The following is a 15,977-nucleotide window of genomic DNA, read 5'->3' as shown; positions in this document are numbered from 1 at the left end:
GAACTAATGTTGGGGGATGAAGGAAATAAGAATAAATTCAGGTAATTGCAGGACTAGTAGAATAAACCTTTGTATTCAACAAGAGAAAATAATTTATAGTTTTTTTGCACTTGGTGGTATAGTTTTTTTTTTTTTTGTACTAATAGTGAGACAAGTTTACAACATTTTTTGATACTCAAAGCTAAAAAAAAAAATAACTGAAAAAAAATGAATGATTTGTTTATAAAAATTCCATTATTTGATTTTTTTTAACGGGAATAAATGAAAATTCAAGAAGTATTATACATATCATTCAACTTTACATGGGCAAAACTGATGTAAACGTAACGACTATAAAGTGGAAATTAATGACGAAATAACTTACTATGCTTCAGCAGCTCGAGGCATAAAATTTGTATTCCTCCTTCTTACAAGATGGCTTGCACAAAAAGAAAGAAAAAGTTGACACAGCATCAGTTTTCAGTACTCTTTTTTAGTCAGATAAAATCCTTGTGGTCATACATGGCCGTTGTGACAACCTTGAATATCGTGATTTGACATTGACAACCGATTTATTTTTTTAGCTCTGTAGTTGAATGTGGAAGGATTTTGAGGGATATTTCCTGCTCCTTGCATTCTTCTTTATCATCATTATTCGTTCATCTACACGCACAACCGCTTGTTAGCATTTTTCTTTACGAAAAAACCTGATTTCGACAGCTAACGCCACGCTCCCAATACCTTTAACATTACCATATGCGTTTGTTTTGCATAAGGAGCCGTATCCGCGGTGTTCTTCTTCTCGGCGTGAAAGTATCCCATTGTTTTTGTTAAATTTTTTTTTTCTTAACTGTACACCATTAATGAAGTAACTTAACTTGATCCGTAACGATTGTATCAAAAGAATTGCTTCATTTTGCTTATCGCTAAATATGGCGATAAACAAAAGAATCTAGCAACCTTTTTCAAATATGGCGGTCATTGGTTTCTGATAACCACGCCTTAATATTCGCACGAAATGATGCCATTTTCAAACTTAACATATTAGGTGAAGCCGTAAATCGGATAAAACCTTAACAAGCTTCTCCGCTACAATGTTCTGCCACAGTATTAAGCTAGCAATGGATTTTACTTTTCTTAATTGTTGTTAGTGGTATTCTTGTCTTTTTTTACATATTTTGCGCTAGGTTTGTGAGGATGCGATTATTCTTAATGCATTGATTGTTCATAAACTGTAGATTTATTGGTTTTCTTATATATCCGAAACTACTCAACCGATTTTTCTCAAATTTCATATCTATGTGTCATTTGGTCCAACTTAAAAGATAGGATAGTTTTTATAATTTTTTATTGCAAATTTCATATTAATTATGCAATAATAGTGTGAATTAATTGTTTAGTTCTAAAAATTCTTAATAGATGGCGGTGTAAGTCGATATAACTCTAACATCGTATAACTTCATGCTAAAAACACCATGATAAAAAAAAACTCAGAAATGTTACTTAGAATTTCCATATAACTTTTCGGGATATTACAGGTTATTATTCACTTCCTGAGAAAATCAACTATATTTTTCAAAACGTTTCCTTGAATTGCTACAAATTGCAGATTTGAGTATCCAGATTAACTAAACGTATTTAATAGGTGTATCGGTTTCGGAGCGATTACGGTTCGTCCAGATTGATTCAACATCAAGTGCGAAGAGATATCTGGATCACGAAGCTTTGCAAGAGTTGCAGAGAAACTACATTCGAGCTACTTGCTTGAGAGTATGTCTTCGCATTGGCAATGCGTGCATTAATGCTTTGAGAAGCAGGAACGTTCCAGGCTATTATATTAAACCTGCGTTAGGCTTCTCTAAAGGTGCAAGAATCATAACTGCCTTTAACCAAGAAGACTATTGAATTCTTCAAAAATATTCCAGTTGATTTCAGGAAGGTTAATGAATTTAAGCGGAAAACAATTATTTTCTTTATTTTGTTCCCCAAGAGATTTTTAATATCATTAATTCTTGCAAAGATACGTTCGCAACAGAAAATTGCAGTGACAATAGCATCGTCAGGCATTGCGGCTACTTTTTTTAGATGGTGGACGAACAGCACATTCAGCTTTAAAGTTGCCTAATTCATAAACAAAACGCAATGTGTAAAATTAAAGAAAAAAAATGTGGAATGGCTGTAGTGTTGCAAGAGAGTGAAATTATAATTTGGGATAAGTGTATTAAGGCTCATGAGTAAAAGCATTCATTCGAAGCACATCATAGGATTGTGCAAGATTTGAACGGCAACGATAAACTTTTAGGCGAAATTGTCTGAATACTGCTGGGGACTTCCGGCAGACATTACCAGTTATTCCGATGAAATCAAATGATTAAAACAATGATGATTAAAACAATCGTTGTTATAGCGTAATGATGGTACGCCGTCACTTGATAGTTGGGTCACCGACTTAGTTAACACTGATTTGTAACGTATAACAACAGAGCAATGACGCTGTCGCAGCTACTGACGGCTGGAAAAAAAAGCTCCCCATTGATGCTGAACAAGCCTATACAGTTGTCGATGAAAACAAAGCAGTAAACATTCCAACTGAATTTTTAAATTCCCTGGAGACACCAGGAATGCGACTACACGATTTCCGGTTGAAAATTGGATCAACAATTTATTCTTTTTCGCGATTTAAACCCACCTAAATTACGCAACGGTACACGTTTCTTCATCAAAAGTCAACAATTTTGACGGGAAAGTTTAAAGGAGAAATGTTTGTGTTGCCACATAATCCATTAATAGCGTCATAATTTTCAAACACATTTGAAAGACTTCAATTTTTGATTCGTTTAGCTTTCGCAATAAATACATCTCAAGAACAAACAATGTCTTCTTCCGGTTTGGACTTGAAACATAAATATTTCTATAATGGGCAACCATATATCGCCTACTCACAAGTGGAAAGTTATCATACTTTTCGTATTAGCAAAAGACTATTTAAGCAAGAACATTGTGCACAACTTAGTGCTTAGACAGTTTTCAGTTTTCAAATAATAGAAACAATAGTTCGAAGTCAATGTTATCTACTTCATTGAAAAAATTTAATTTTTTTATGTTTTTAATTTAGTTAGTGTATTTTGTAAAGAAGTTATTGATTACAAACTATAGAGGAAGCTGAGGTGAATAAAATGTAGTGTAGAATCTTAAAGTGTATGGTGGTTTACGCTTATTTTCTACATTCGGTTATTTTACAATCAGTTTCGATATTTACTATCACTTTCAAGTTATTTTTGCTTTTTTTTGGCCGAAGTCATACTTACAAAATTTACTAAGCGTAAGTATAGTGCTTTTTCCATGGAAAATTTAGTTAGTACTTACTGAATTCAATAAGTACTTTCTTCAGCCTGCACTGTAAAAAAAAAGAAAAAAATCCGAAACGTTACTGAGTAAAAATTTTCGATAATTGCTTGCAGTTCTGGCTAAGCTTTGGCTATGTTTGCATTACTGCTTATAGAAGTTCCTTAATAAATCAGAAAGGTGCTACGCTTTTTTTTTAATCCCTTCCCAAGTTTACACTAAAGTTCCAGAAACACGACTAGCTTCAAACGGATAGATCTTCGAATTTTTCAAGAGACTTCCGAGATAATTTCAGGAGGGTTATGAACTTTTATCGGAAAACTTTCCGGGTTTTGGCATGACATGTTACTGGCAGAAATTGGCCACATCAGCTGCCCATAATTTTCCAGGAACATTTATGAATCGTTTTTACATTAAATCACGCCCATTATCAATCTCAATAAAATCGGCTATACTATTTTTAGCTCTATTAAAAATATTTATTTGATTCTATCAAAATAATGAGTAAAAGTTTATTTTAATCCAACTTCTTTGCCACAGCAACGCGTGGCTGGGTCAGCTAGTATATATATCTAAAAGCTTTATTTTTTTTTTAAAAAAAGCTTTTTCATATGCATTTTTGGGTTGGTTTCCGCCTGCAGCATAAGGTGTTAATAATGTCCCTCATGGGGATCTCTGGGGCCCCTTTCTGCCGCAGATAACTTGAGAAACCAATCTCGCAACTCGACGGCAACTCTACCGGTAGCGTTTTCCGAACGCAGCATACCTCTGCTGCAACTATTTTGGCTTTGCCTCCAATCATCAGTTATTTTATGCTACTATTTGTCTGTCAAAGCGTGGGTAAAATACGTAGTCTCTGATTGGCTGTAGTAGAACTCGGCGTTCAGAAAAGCAACCACTCACGGTTTCCTGTCTCCAATCAGGTATGCCTGCCGACGGCTGATTAAGGGGAGAATAGGTATGTAATGTTGTTGTTTGTTCATTTCCTCCATGTTACATCCTTGTGTCAAAGACGACTTACAACAGAGATTTCTCAATCTTTCCAGTTCAGGACAAAATATGTTTGAGTAAAACTACTTCCGAAAGTAAGAATTGAAGACACCTATTTCTTTTATTGCAAAGTTTCTGATTCGTTATGTTTTATGCTGTTACTGGTTCAACCCTTGTTTAAGAAAACTATAAATAACCTGACATTTTTGTTCGCAAAACGGGACCTTATTCTTATTAATTCCACAAAGCAGTTAGTTGTAGCTTGTGTTCTGATTTAGGTGTTTAAGAAAAAGTACATGTCCTGAAAGTAACTTTTATTTCTTTATTAGGGGGAGCAGCGTGGACCCTTGGTTTTAACCCTAGCGTCTATGACCAAATACTTCCCTTACTCTCAATACCCGGGTACATATTGTGAATTTTAAAAATAGTAGAGCAAGAAAATAATTTTTTTTCTGACACCCATTCTATTTAAATAGAGCTTTTTCTTCCACCCTGATCTTGAGAAATGTGGTTCCTGTTTTTACCGAAAAACGAAATGGCTTATTGTTTTTCCAGCGTTTTATGCTTACGTTTCACGCTGAAAAGTCTGTTAGAAAAAAATGTTTTTCTCCAGTTTTTTGGTAATTTTGGATATGTAGGGTTCGTATGCCCTTGAAAAACTCTGAAAAGTGCTTGAAAAAAAAAAAAAACAGTTCATTTTCAAGTGCTTGAAAAAGATTCTTAATGCTTAAGTTCTCTCAATAGTCATCGGATTGTGCTAAACCGGAGATATGGCGACACGGCCGACTATTTAATTTAGGCAATTTGACACGGAATGATCCGTGTTTGGGATTTCAATCCTTTTGTATCTTGTTAATATTTTGATGTATTGTACGACAGAAAGATATTTTGACGTACCTTAAATTAGTTTACTTTTTGTTTAATTCCTTTGTTAATTAATGAAATTAATTTGGAAACCATTCCGGCAGCAGAAACTTCGAAACGTAAGCCGTGCGTGCGTCGTCGCAGATTTTTCATTGGCCTGCAGACAATTTTACAAAAGAACAAAAAGAATAAATAAATAAAATTAAAAAAAGGGGGGGAATACAACTTGGCAGTTATCGTTTAGAGATAATTTTTTGACTGGAAAGTCGATGGATGCTTTCAGCATATCAGCTAGAAACATAGTCGCCATATTTGGTCATTCACAAGATCAAAGTAGATAAGATGCTTAGGCTGTTGTCCCAAGAGATTGGCGCCAAGGGAAAATCAATATACTCCCGTAATCAAAATCAACAGCAAATATCCTCCCGATCTTTGTTGCATACGACGTGATTTTCAGTCTAGAATGGATTGAGATAATATAGTGGAAAAATTTTGCGTTTTTTCAATTTAAATTAAGTTTAAATGAAAATCTCGCTTGGCGACGGTTTCAGAATAGTAACCATACACGCACTAAAAACTGAACAACTTTACGTCCTACTACAAATCCTGTAATAATATTAGAAAAAAAGCAGTTATCGATGGTTCATAAGACTTTGAGGGTCTTAATGATTATTTTTAAATTTCATTTTCATCAATTTTTATATTTTAAAGTGTGGATGTTTTAAAAACTTGTCTAATTTTCGGGCATTTAGTTCCAATCTTCTCATGCAGGTGTCGCTAAAGTAAGAAATCTGAAAAATACCAGTCTCTCCCATTTTTCCTAATTAACTCTACCATAAATCACTTAAGCTTTTTCCCAACGCGAGCCACTTGCCTCAGGACTCACTTGCGAGCTCCTCCTTTCTTCAAAGTCTGATAACGATGTTTCCCGGGGGCCCAGGGAATCGACTCCCCATCGAAAAGTGGTTGAATGCATTCCTTAGCTAATTTCAGCTTTTCACTGAGGCATTTTTTTAATTTTGTCGGTCTGTATTTTGTTGTTGTGAATGCCATTCTTTAATAAAATGAAAAATAAATAAATAAATAAAAGTGATTTTTTGGCTATTTTGAAACGAAAACATTTATATATGTTATTTTTTTAATTATAATTTATAAGATAAATGAAAAATCATAGTGTATTCTATGGTGATCAGTGGTGTAGCTACACTTTCTGCTGCCCGGGGCGATTCCTCAATTTGTCACCCTTTGGTTGAGAAACAGTCAAAAGTATTTAAAGGAAAAATAAGAATTTAATTACAGGGGTCTGGCCAAAGCAAATTTGGGTCCGTTAACGGACCCTTCACAAAAATCCAATCAACCAAAACGGACCTTTCACAAAAATCCGATCAACCAAAACGGACCCTTCACAAAATTCTGGTAAACTAAAACGGATCTTTCACAAATTGTTTATTGAAAGAGCAAATCTCAAATTAAAATAATACAGCATATTTAAAGTTAAATTAGAGGAATCATATTTTATTTTTTTTTCAAGCTAACTTCGCTTTATTAGGATGCAAATAAATGAAAAGTCTCTTTATTTTTGTAACAAAGCTTATTTCAAGTTTTTAAAGGGGAATTCCATTTTTTTATGAGTCAATAATTTAAATGCTGAATCGATGGTTTATTTTTTATTTTATTTATTTGTTTATTTTTGCTTCAACTGTGTCCAGATATTAATGATATGTTTATCATAGGACTCTAAAATGCAATTCAAAAGTAATTTTATCAAAAATATTTATTTTACAAGCCATTTTTATACTTTTGATTCCTTCACTTTGAGGATTGCAATCTTTTTGCATCCGCTGCGGGAAATCTGATTTTTCGAATTTTCGATGTTTAGTACGCTTAGTTAAGAGGTAAACAAATAAAATATTTTTTTTATTTTTGTGAAAATCACGGAGTTTATAAGGTTTGAACGAAACTCTGTGCTCTTAAGCAGTATCTTGGGTTAAAAAGTTAAATGTTGAACCCCTGCCTAATTTTTTTTCTTACAGTTATTTTAAATACTATACAAAAAACATTTCTAGTATAATTTAACATGATGTAGAATGGTAGATAAATATTGATACTTGAGGGTTGCCCATCTCCCAGGGAGCGATGCCTCCCCCATAGTCTAGTGCCCTCTAGTATTTGAAGAGAGGGCTCTTCAAATACTAGAAAAACACTCAAGAATGATATTCTCAACAGAAAAGAGAGAAAACACTCAACTTTAAGTGTCAATGATGCAATTTCCACCATCTCAAGAATCTAAATTTGCGTTTTTACAAGATAAAAATTTTTTTTTTAAAAAATTTGATTTTTCACAAAAATAATTGATTTTTCACAAAATTATTTTATTTTTCACAAAAAAACGGACCCTGTGAAAAATCCTGGACAGACCCCTGAATTACGAAGAAAAATAAAGAATATGCTCTGTCCAGAAAAAATTCCAAAATGAGTCCTAAAAATGCATTTTAAACTTTGGTGACACCAGGCAGGAGCTTAGAGGTTGGCGCTCTGCGCAGGAAATTTTCCTAATTTAAAGATCTAGAAACATAGTTTTATGGTTTCTTTGGCTTACATCTTTAGTAAATAATTACATTTAGGCATTTTATTATTTCAACTAGTGGTACCCGCACGACTTTGCCTGTAATAGAAAAATTAAAAGGTCTTTTGGTTCGCCTGTATATTTACAAATAATGTATGGTGAATTTTCTCGCCACTTAGCTTGCACCCATGTTACGGTTCCACGTTATAATTTAGTATCTCGCCAATTGGCTTGTGTCCATGTTACGGTTCCACGTTATGATAATTTCGAAATTTACTCGTCTATCTTATGATATTTTTGTTCGTAAAATTGGAATAGAAAAAGACCACATCGAATTTTCGAAAAATCGCTTTGAGGTGCACACCTCCATGCTACAAACTAACTTTGTGCCAAATTTCATGAAAATCGGCCGAATGGTCTAGGCGCTTTGCACGTCACAGAGATCCAGACATCCAGACATCCTCCGGATATCCAGACAGAGAGACTTTCAGCTTTATTATTAGTAAAGATTGTCTCCAAATTTTCAGAATCATCAGGCAAAATGTCTCGAATTATGAAATTTTTGGAAGATTACAGTGATTTCCCATCGGAAAACAAAATTTCGCGGTTTTTTTTTTGCAAACAGAAGCGAAAATTGAAAAATCCGACGTAAAAAGATTTTTTACAAGGTTTAAAAATTTTTATTATGACGGGGTTGCGAAAATTAAAGCCTCGCGAAAAAAATGCTCTTACAGTATTCAGTGCAATTTGGAAACTCATGGCACGCTTTAGACTAAAAAATGTATAAATTTATAAATAAAGAAGATAGCGTCTGGGGTGCTGATGTTTTTCTGTTTCTGTTTTTCTTTCTTTCATTTTTTTCTTACCATGAAAATCTCAAAGCTGAATGCTGAAAAATGTATATGCCGTTAAAATATGGTTCAAACAGATAAATCAAAGTAGAGAGAGATAGAGAGAAGTGAGATTTAAACAATTGATATGAAAAGTCGCACTAGAAGTTGTTAAATGGTTGAAGGGAAAAAACGAAGGTTAAAACAAGAACTCTGCAGGAGATTATTGAGACACGATATTTAAAATGAAACATAGTAGAAAAATGACCATAGTTATCACACAAAAGTCAAAAATAAAATAAAATAATAAATAAATAAAAACACCTCCGTCCAAATCAATAAAATATACTTCTGGGGCTGTAAGCGTTTGAATTCAAACATGTTAAAATGTAAGGTAAGGGTGAAAATTAAAAGTTTTAATATTTCCGGTTTTAGGACTGTATTCTGAAAGAGTTCCCAGGGTTAGGCGAAACCCTAGAACCCTAAAACCTGATCCCTATAACATCATCAAAGATTGTCTAAAGTTGTTTTCGAAACTTTAATTTTGAAAAATTTCCGAGGAAGTCTCCGCAAATCTTACCCCTTACCCTAACGTCATCAAAGATTGCTTACAATTTGCGTAATTATAATTTCAATTTTGAAAAGTTTTCGCGGAAGTTTTTACAACCTTCCCTTTCCACCTTTAAAGGTCGACTTTTGTTTAAACGATTTCAATTTCGAAAAATTCCGAGGGGAGAGGCACTAAATTCTCCTCATCCTAACATCCCGAAGATCGTCTAAAACTGCGATTTTGGAAATTAAAACTTCTGACAATTTACTAATGAAGATTTCTCCAATCCCATTCCTTCTCTTACAATTACGTATTTTGGATGAAAAATGTATGGGGGATGATCCCATTCCGTTCCCTTACTTTAACATATGTTGCCTGCCAACCGAGTGGTGTAATGGTTAGGCGTTGGCATCTTACGCCTGAAGACAAAGGTTCAAACCTTGCTTTAATCGATGGATTTTCATGATGAATAAAATAGACAGCGTCCGGGTCGCATGATTTTGCGGCATGTGAAAGATCCTTCGATTATTCGTTTGGCTTGAAGTACTCTCGGGAAAATTAAATTCCCAGCTCAGTTTCGCATTGTAAGAGCCCAGGTACCTCCATCTGATACGGATGCTACATCGGGAGATCGCATTAGGTCTACAAAAGTCAAAGCCTCTAACACAGTCCCATTAGAAATAAATAAAAAAAAACAAAGATTGCTAACAACTGCATTTTTTTTTTTTGGAAAATTTTCCTCTCTAGACGCTTTGACAACCTCTTCTTCCCTTCTCTTTTTCAAATTTTGTGTACAGAATTAAAATTTTGAATCGTTTAAAATTTTGTTTTGAGCCTCAAGTTCGATAAATTCCAAACTAAGGTCCCCTTAACATTTCTTCTCTTCCATCATCAAATCATCAAAGATTGTCTAAAATAGCGTTTTCAGAGCTACTATTCAGAAAACTTTCCAGGGTGTAACCCCTAGACCGGAACTGATGTGATATACCCCACCCTTGGCGACTTTTTCCTGTTGGCGCCAAGAAAGCGTCGCCAAGAAAACGATGTATGACGACATATGTCATACATCGTTCTTAGCGATGCTTTTTTTGCGCCAACAGGAAAAAATCAGATTAAAAACATGATCAAAGCACTTCAGAACACAATATATATAAAAACAACATAAAAGCACAACAAAAAACATCACGAATATATGCTTCAAAAATGTACAGGGCCGGGGTTTTTTGTAAACATATTAAAATACAATGAAATAAATTATTGTATTAATTACAAGTCGAAATTAATGCATTAATTGTTTTTTCATCATTTCTCCGGGATACGAGCCCTCGGTCTCATAGTACTTTCGTAATGAGACCTCCGCTCGCCGGCCCTGCCTCGGTCTCATTACGAAAGTACTATGAGACCTCGGGCTCGCCAGGACCTCGCTTCGCTCGGTCCGTTATCCCTCCGACTGTTAATATACATTACAGTCGGAGTATGGTCACAATTATGTATATTTATGTATATTATGCATATTCATGTGTATGTACACCCAAGGGTGGCTCCTTCCGTTCAGTGTACAATAATGACACAGTTTTAAGTGTGAAATATGCACCATTATTGTGCAGATTTATTAATAAAATTCAGCATTTTTAAGAGTACAACCGAAAGAACTTTCAATTGTTAACATAAAATTCAGTACCTAAAGGAGGCACGTTAATGTCTAAATAATTCGTGGCATCGATAAGAATTAACTTTTAGAACAAAATAACCGAACTATTTTTCTAAAATTAATTAACATACAGTAAAAATAAAGTTAAAAGCTACAAGAACCCCTCAAGGATTTGTAAAAAACAAAGAATTTCCGAAGTGAGAATTTTTATGTGAATTCTAAAATAAAGAACTTACCTTTTTATGGTATAAATCCTCACACTCAGTCCAAAACAAAACATCATCTGATAATGGCGTGTTACAGATACACACCACGTTGGAGTTAACTTTTAATTAACCTTCAAGTTTGAAGAAACTGGCATTTTCTAATGTTTTTACTTCAAAACAGAACTACTGAATCTAAACTAACACAAAATAAGCATTCCTGTAAGGTATATTGCACAAAACAACACGTATCTCTCCTGCGTAAAACCAAGAACCCAAGTAAACAAGTTCGAACAAGTTTGCCTTCGCGTTGCCAACCACAGGTTAGTTTCACCAGGGATGCCATGCTTAAAAATTTATCGCCTCATTGGCGAGAAAAATATTTCAATTTTGTGCAAAAAATCGGATGTCGCCAAATGGGGGGGGGGGGGGTATATCACATCTGTACCCCCTAGACCCCCTATTTAGGCGCAAAATTTACCCATGACGCAATGTTCACATTGCTTTTTTTTTGAGCAATCACGAATTGCTTATTGTTTTCACTTGACCGTTGAACGACGTCCCGTCCCTTGATTTTATTTTTCTATTATAATGCAGGCGTCCACGTGCCTCGGAATCGAATTATTTCAGGGTTCGTACGCCCTTGAAAAACCTTGAAAAGTGCTTGAAAAAAAAAAGTTCATTTTCAAGTGCTTGAAAACCTTGAAAAAGTTTTAAAACCTTGAAAAAGTTTCTTAGTGCTTAAATTCTCTCAAAAATCAACGAATTGTGCTTAGAAGTTTTAAAAAAGTATTTCACCAATGTAATTTTCTGAACATGTGTTCAGTATGCAACATCGCGAAAAATTACTTCCGTGTTTGGGATTTCAATCCTTTTGCATCTTGTAAATATTTTGATGTTTTTTACAACCGAAAGATATTTTGACATATGGTACCTTAGATTAGTTTATTTTTTGTTTAATTTCATTAATTAACAAAGAAATTAATTTGGAAACCATGACAACATTGACCTTACTCGGGTTTCGCGGAAAATTGCTCTTGTGTTTGAAATTTCAATCTTTTTGCATCCTGCAAATATTTAAATATTTTGGCTAATCAAATGTTAGTTTCGCATATGCTACCTTAGATTAGTATATTTTTTGTTTAATTTTAATAAAAAACAAATAAATTTATTTCATGGGAAACATGCCACGTCGAACGAACTCAGACTTTGCGAAAAATTGCTTCTCGTGTTTGAAATTTCAATCTTTTTGCATCTTGCAAATATTTAAATATATTCACTAATCGGATGTTATTTTCATATTTGCTACCGTCGATTAGCATATTTTATGTTTAATTTCAGTAAAATATAAGTTTATTTTATGGGAAACATGACAACATTAAACTTAATTCGCGAAAATTTGCTTCCCTTGTTTGAGATTTCAATCCTTTTGCATTTTGTAAATATTTTTATATTTTTTATAGTTAGTAGTTATTTTGACACTGCTACATCAGATTAGCTTATTTTATTTTTTATTTTAATAACTAAAGAGTTAAAGAATTTATTACTTGGTCTTGTTTAATTATTTGCTAATTTATTTTTGCAATTTTGAATGATTATCTTTACCTAATTTTTGGTCATAGCAGATTTTTTTTAAAAAAATTTAAATTTCAGCAGTTGAGCACCTAACAAATTAACTTAAAGTTTGTATTTTAAATATAAAGTTGATTTATATAATTTTATTTATAAGTACATCATTTTTTTATGTCTGCTAAAATAAATAAGGTGTATAACAGGGGTGGTTGTGTTATGATTATTCACTTGAAATCCAGTAGTGTTCGTTTTTATGCTTTTACCTTCCTATATCTCCAATTTCCCCCTTTTCCTCAAATGTTCAAAATTACTACTTTATTAAGGTTGTGGGTACTTGGAGCTTACCGAAAGAGACTTTAATCAGCAAAGGGGTAGATAGCTTAAGGAGGGTCATTCATCCTCATTTGGATCTAATAAATTGACCAGTACAAGCCTAGCTAGGCCCAGTGCCTGTTGCTGGTTATCAACAGGCACTGGGCATGGTATTTCTATGCAAAATATTTTGACTTAATAAACTATTTTATGAATTGTATGCATAGCAAAAGTAGTTGTTGTACATATGTATATTCAAGTAATAGGGGTCTTAGTTTTAAAAATTATTTCCCCCCCCCCCCCTCGCCCCATTTTGCTCTTTGAAACTTTCAGGTAATTTTTTATGAACTCACAAATCACCTGAATATTATTGCCTTTCTAAATTTAAATTCTAATTTCAACAATAACCCATTTTTTCCCAAAATAAAACTACTTTTGTCATAATGTATGTCAACTTCTTGTGAATCTTTTCAATTTCGAAATATGGCTCTATAAATCTGAACTTGCACATTTATTGTCTATTACAAGTTAATCAATGAAAGCTGAATAGGCTCAAGTTTGCATTCAGAGTATTTATCACTGCTTAAGCTGCTTTTGTATATTTTGAGGTGTACTGGACTGTGGACTTTCATAAACTTATCTTACTTCCTAATTTTTAAATTTACTCGAGGACAGTTGAAATGCCTTATTGGCTGAGCAGCTAATAAATACATACGAATAATTGATTTGCATACTTATAAATGATTTGCAAACCTAATATTTTTAGAACTTAATAGTGAAAACTGAAATAACTTTCTGGGTAGTGTTTTTGTCCTAACCGCCCTTATATTGTAATAAACCACTGTATAGATATTGGAAATAAATGTTGAAACCCGGGGGGGGGGGGGGGGGGGAGTGACTTCAAAAACTCCTCTCTGGCAATGCCATTGAACTTGGGTATTTTAGTTTCTTCCCATAAAAGTTAAAAGCACTTATGAAAGGTTTTTTTTTAAGTATTAATTTGCTGATTCTAGAAAATATACAAACCTCTGACTGCTGCAACCTTTGAAAAACCTCAAAATTAAACCTCTGGGTATCTGCTTCTCTTTATGACCAAACTTTTCAAACATTTTCAGAAAAACTTTCAACGCAGTAGATCTTTCATCAAAGCGTCTCTCGTTGTAGAAAAAGCAATTTTGCTTTCCTACACTGTAAAAAAAATTCGGAAACGTTTCTGAGTATATCGTGCAGCTGCGGTTCATGAAATTTTCGAAAACGTTTCTGAGTATTTCGGAATTCTCTTTCTGTAATGTCCGGAAACGTGTCTGAGTATTTCGGAATCCTCTTTCTGTATTTTCCAGAAACGTGTCTGAGTATTTCGGAATCCTCTTTCCGTAATTTCCAGAAATGTTTCTGAGTATTCTGTGCAGCTGTGGTTCATGAAAGTTTCGAAAACGTTTCCGAGTATTTCGGAATTCTTAAAACAATTTTCAAAAACGTTTCCGAGAATTTCGGAATCCTTTTTCCGTGATTTTTTCTAAAATATAATTCTTTATTATAGTATTGCATACCATATCAGTTTCAATTCTTTCATATCTAAGAGCAATAATACAAGCAATTTTAGAATCATTCGTGGATTTCTTTTTTTTTTTGGAATTTCTAATGACAAATAGCATGGTTAACAGCATAACATATGCACAGTTATAAATTTTTGAAAAATTATGAAATAATCTACTAGTTTCACTCCTAATCACAAAATCGTCGGGGAATTGGAGTGGGGGGTACCTTCTGAAAAGTGGGGATTGTTTGTTAAACAATCTTGAACTTCAGTTTTTCTCTCAATATTTTCAAGACAAAACTATCAACATATTGTATTTTTAATGCAGAACTTAAAAACATATCTTGTATCAAACTTGATAGCTTTTATCTTCGGATAAAATTTGACAGGACTTACCTACCCTTCGCGTTCCGGAATTCGTTCACCTCAAATCAATTTCTCTGACGAACAAAGTGTACCGAAAAGTACCAACAGAGAAATTGATGAATTTTAATATGACACCAAGTCCCCCTGCTGGAACCATTCGGGTTGATTCTTCTGTTCTTGCCCTTTCCAGCTCATCACAAATATAAATACTTATTCAAAATAGGTTACTGATTTTATTTTTACAGTGTGCGCAAAATGCATTATATATTTTATTTATTAAAACATTGAACTCTATTACATGATTATTCCATTTCATATATACGAGAATACCCCCCCCCCCCCCACCATAAGAGTGATGGTGCACCCATAAAATGCTATGAAGCACCCCCCCCCCCCCTCGAAAAAGCAACATCATATACATTATAAATCAAAGTATCATATACATTATAAATCAAAGTATCATATGAATTATAAGTCAAATACTTTAATATGGTGTAAAAATACAAAATTATTTTATTAAGTCTTTTTTTTTTTTTTTGCTTTTGGTAAAATTGAGGCTCGTAAAACGAAAAAAATGAAGACACTTTTAAATACATACATGTATTTATTTGTTAAATAAATTAATACACATTTAACTAATTTAAAGCGTTTCGCTAATGCAAATATTTAAAGAGATATCGTCATTTAGATAATACTGAAGCACTATGTTCCTAATTACAAGAGATAGTTTTTTTTTTTTTTAACTTCATACAATCTATCTACACTGTTTACAAGAGAATGAAAACATGCAACCTTAAAGACGAACTATCAAACCTGACAATTTGCATATTATAACATTTAATTCATAATGCTTGATACATAAATGTTCAGCCAAATATTAACTGAGATTGACACATAAAAACAAAGTACACAATAACACTTATTTAAATTTTTTTATATGAACTAAATCTCTTTAAAGTAATAGAGTTGCAAAGCGACTTACCTATTCGTCGGTGGTGGTCTTTTGCAGGCTTTGGTCACCAAAAAGGTGATTTTTATGACAGAATAAAATTCTGCCAACAAAAATTACCCATTTGGTAGAAAGAAGAAAAGTATCCAAGAAAAAAGTAAATTACATACACAAGTTATGCGACGCAATGAATTTACATGGCGTCCTCTAGGCAGTTATTTGGTTTTTAATTTCAGTTTGTATTCCTTCCGCGAGCATGCGTC

General features: G+C 33.4%; 1 protein-coding gene across 1 annotated transcript in view; it reads left to right on the top strand.

The window, feature by feature from the left end:
- Positions 1 to 4,290: 4,290 nt before the first annotated feature.
- LOC129218058 (uncharacterized) overlaps positions 4,291 to 15,977 on the top strand; it is a 61,460-nt gene continuing 49,773 nt past the window's right edge. The window contains exon 1 of the mRNA XM_054852241.1: positions 4,291 to 4,409. The gene's annotated coding sequence lies outside the window, so the exon portion shown is untranslated. The remainder of the gene's footprint in view (positions 4,410 to 15,977) is intronic.

This window comes from Uloborus diversus, chromosome 3, assembly GCF_026930045.1.
Source record: "Uloborus diversus isolate 005 chromosome 3, Udiv.v.3.1, whole genome shotgun sequence".
NCBI lineage: Eukaryota > Metazoa > Arthropoda > Arachnida > Araneae > Uloboridae > Uloborus > Uloborus diversus.
The sequence above is the reverse complement of the archived record's forward strand: the minus strand, read 5'-3'. Positions and strand labels throughout refer to the sequence as shown.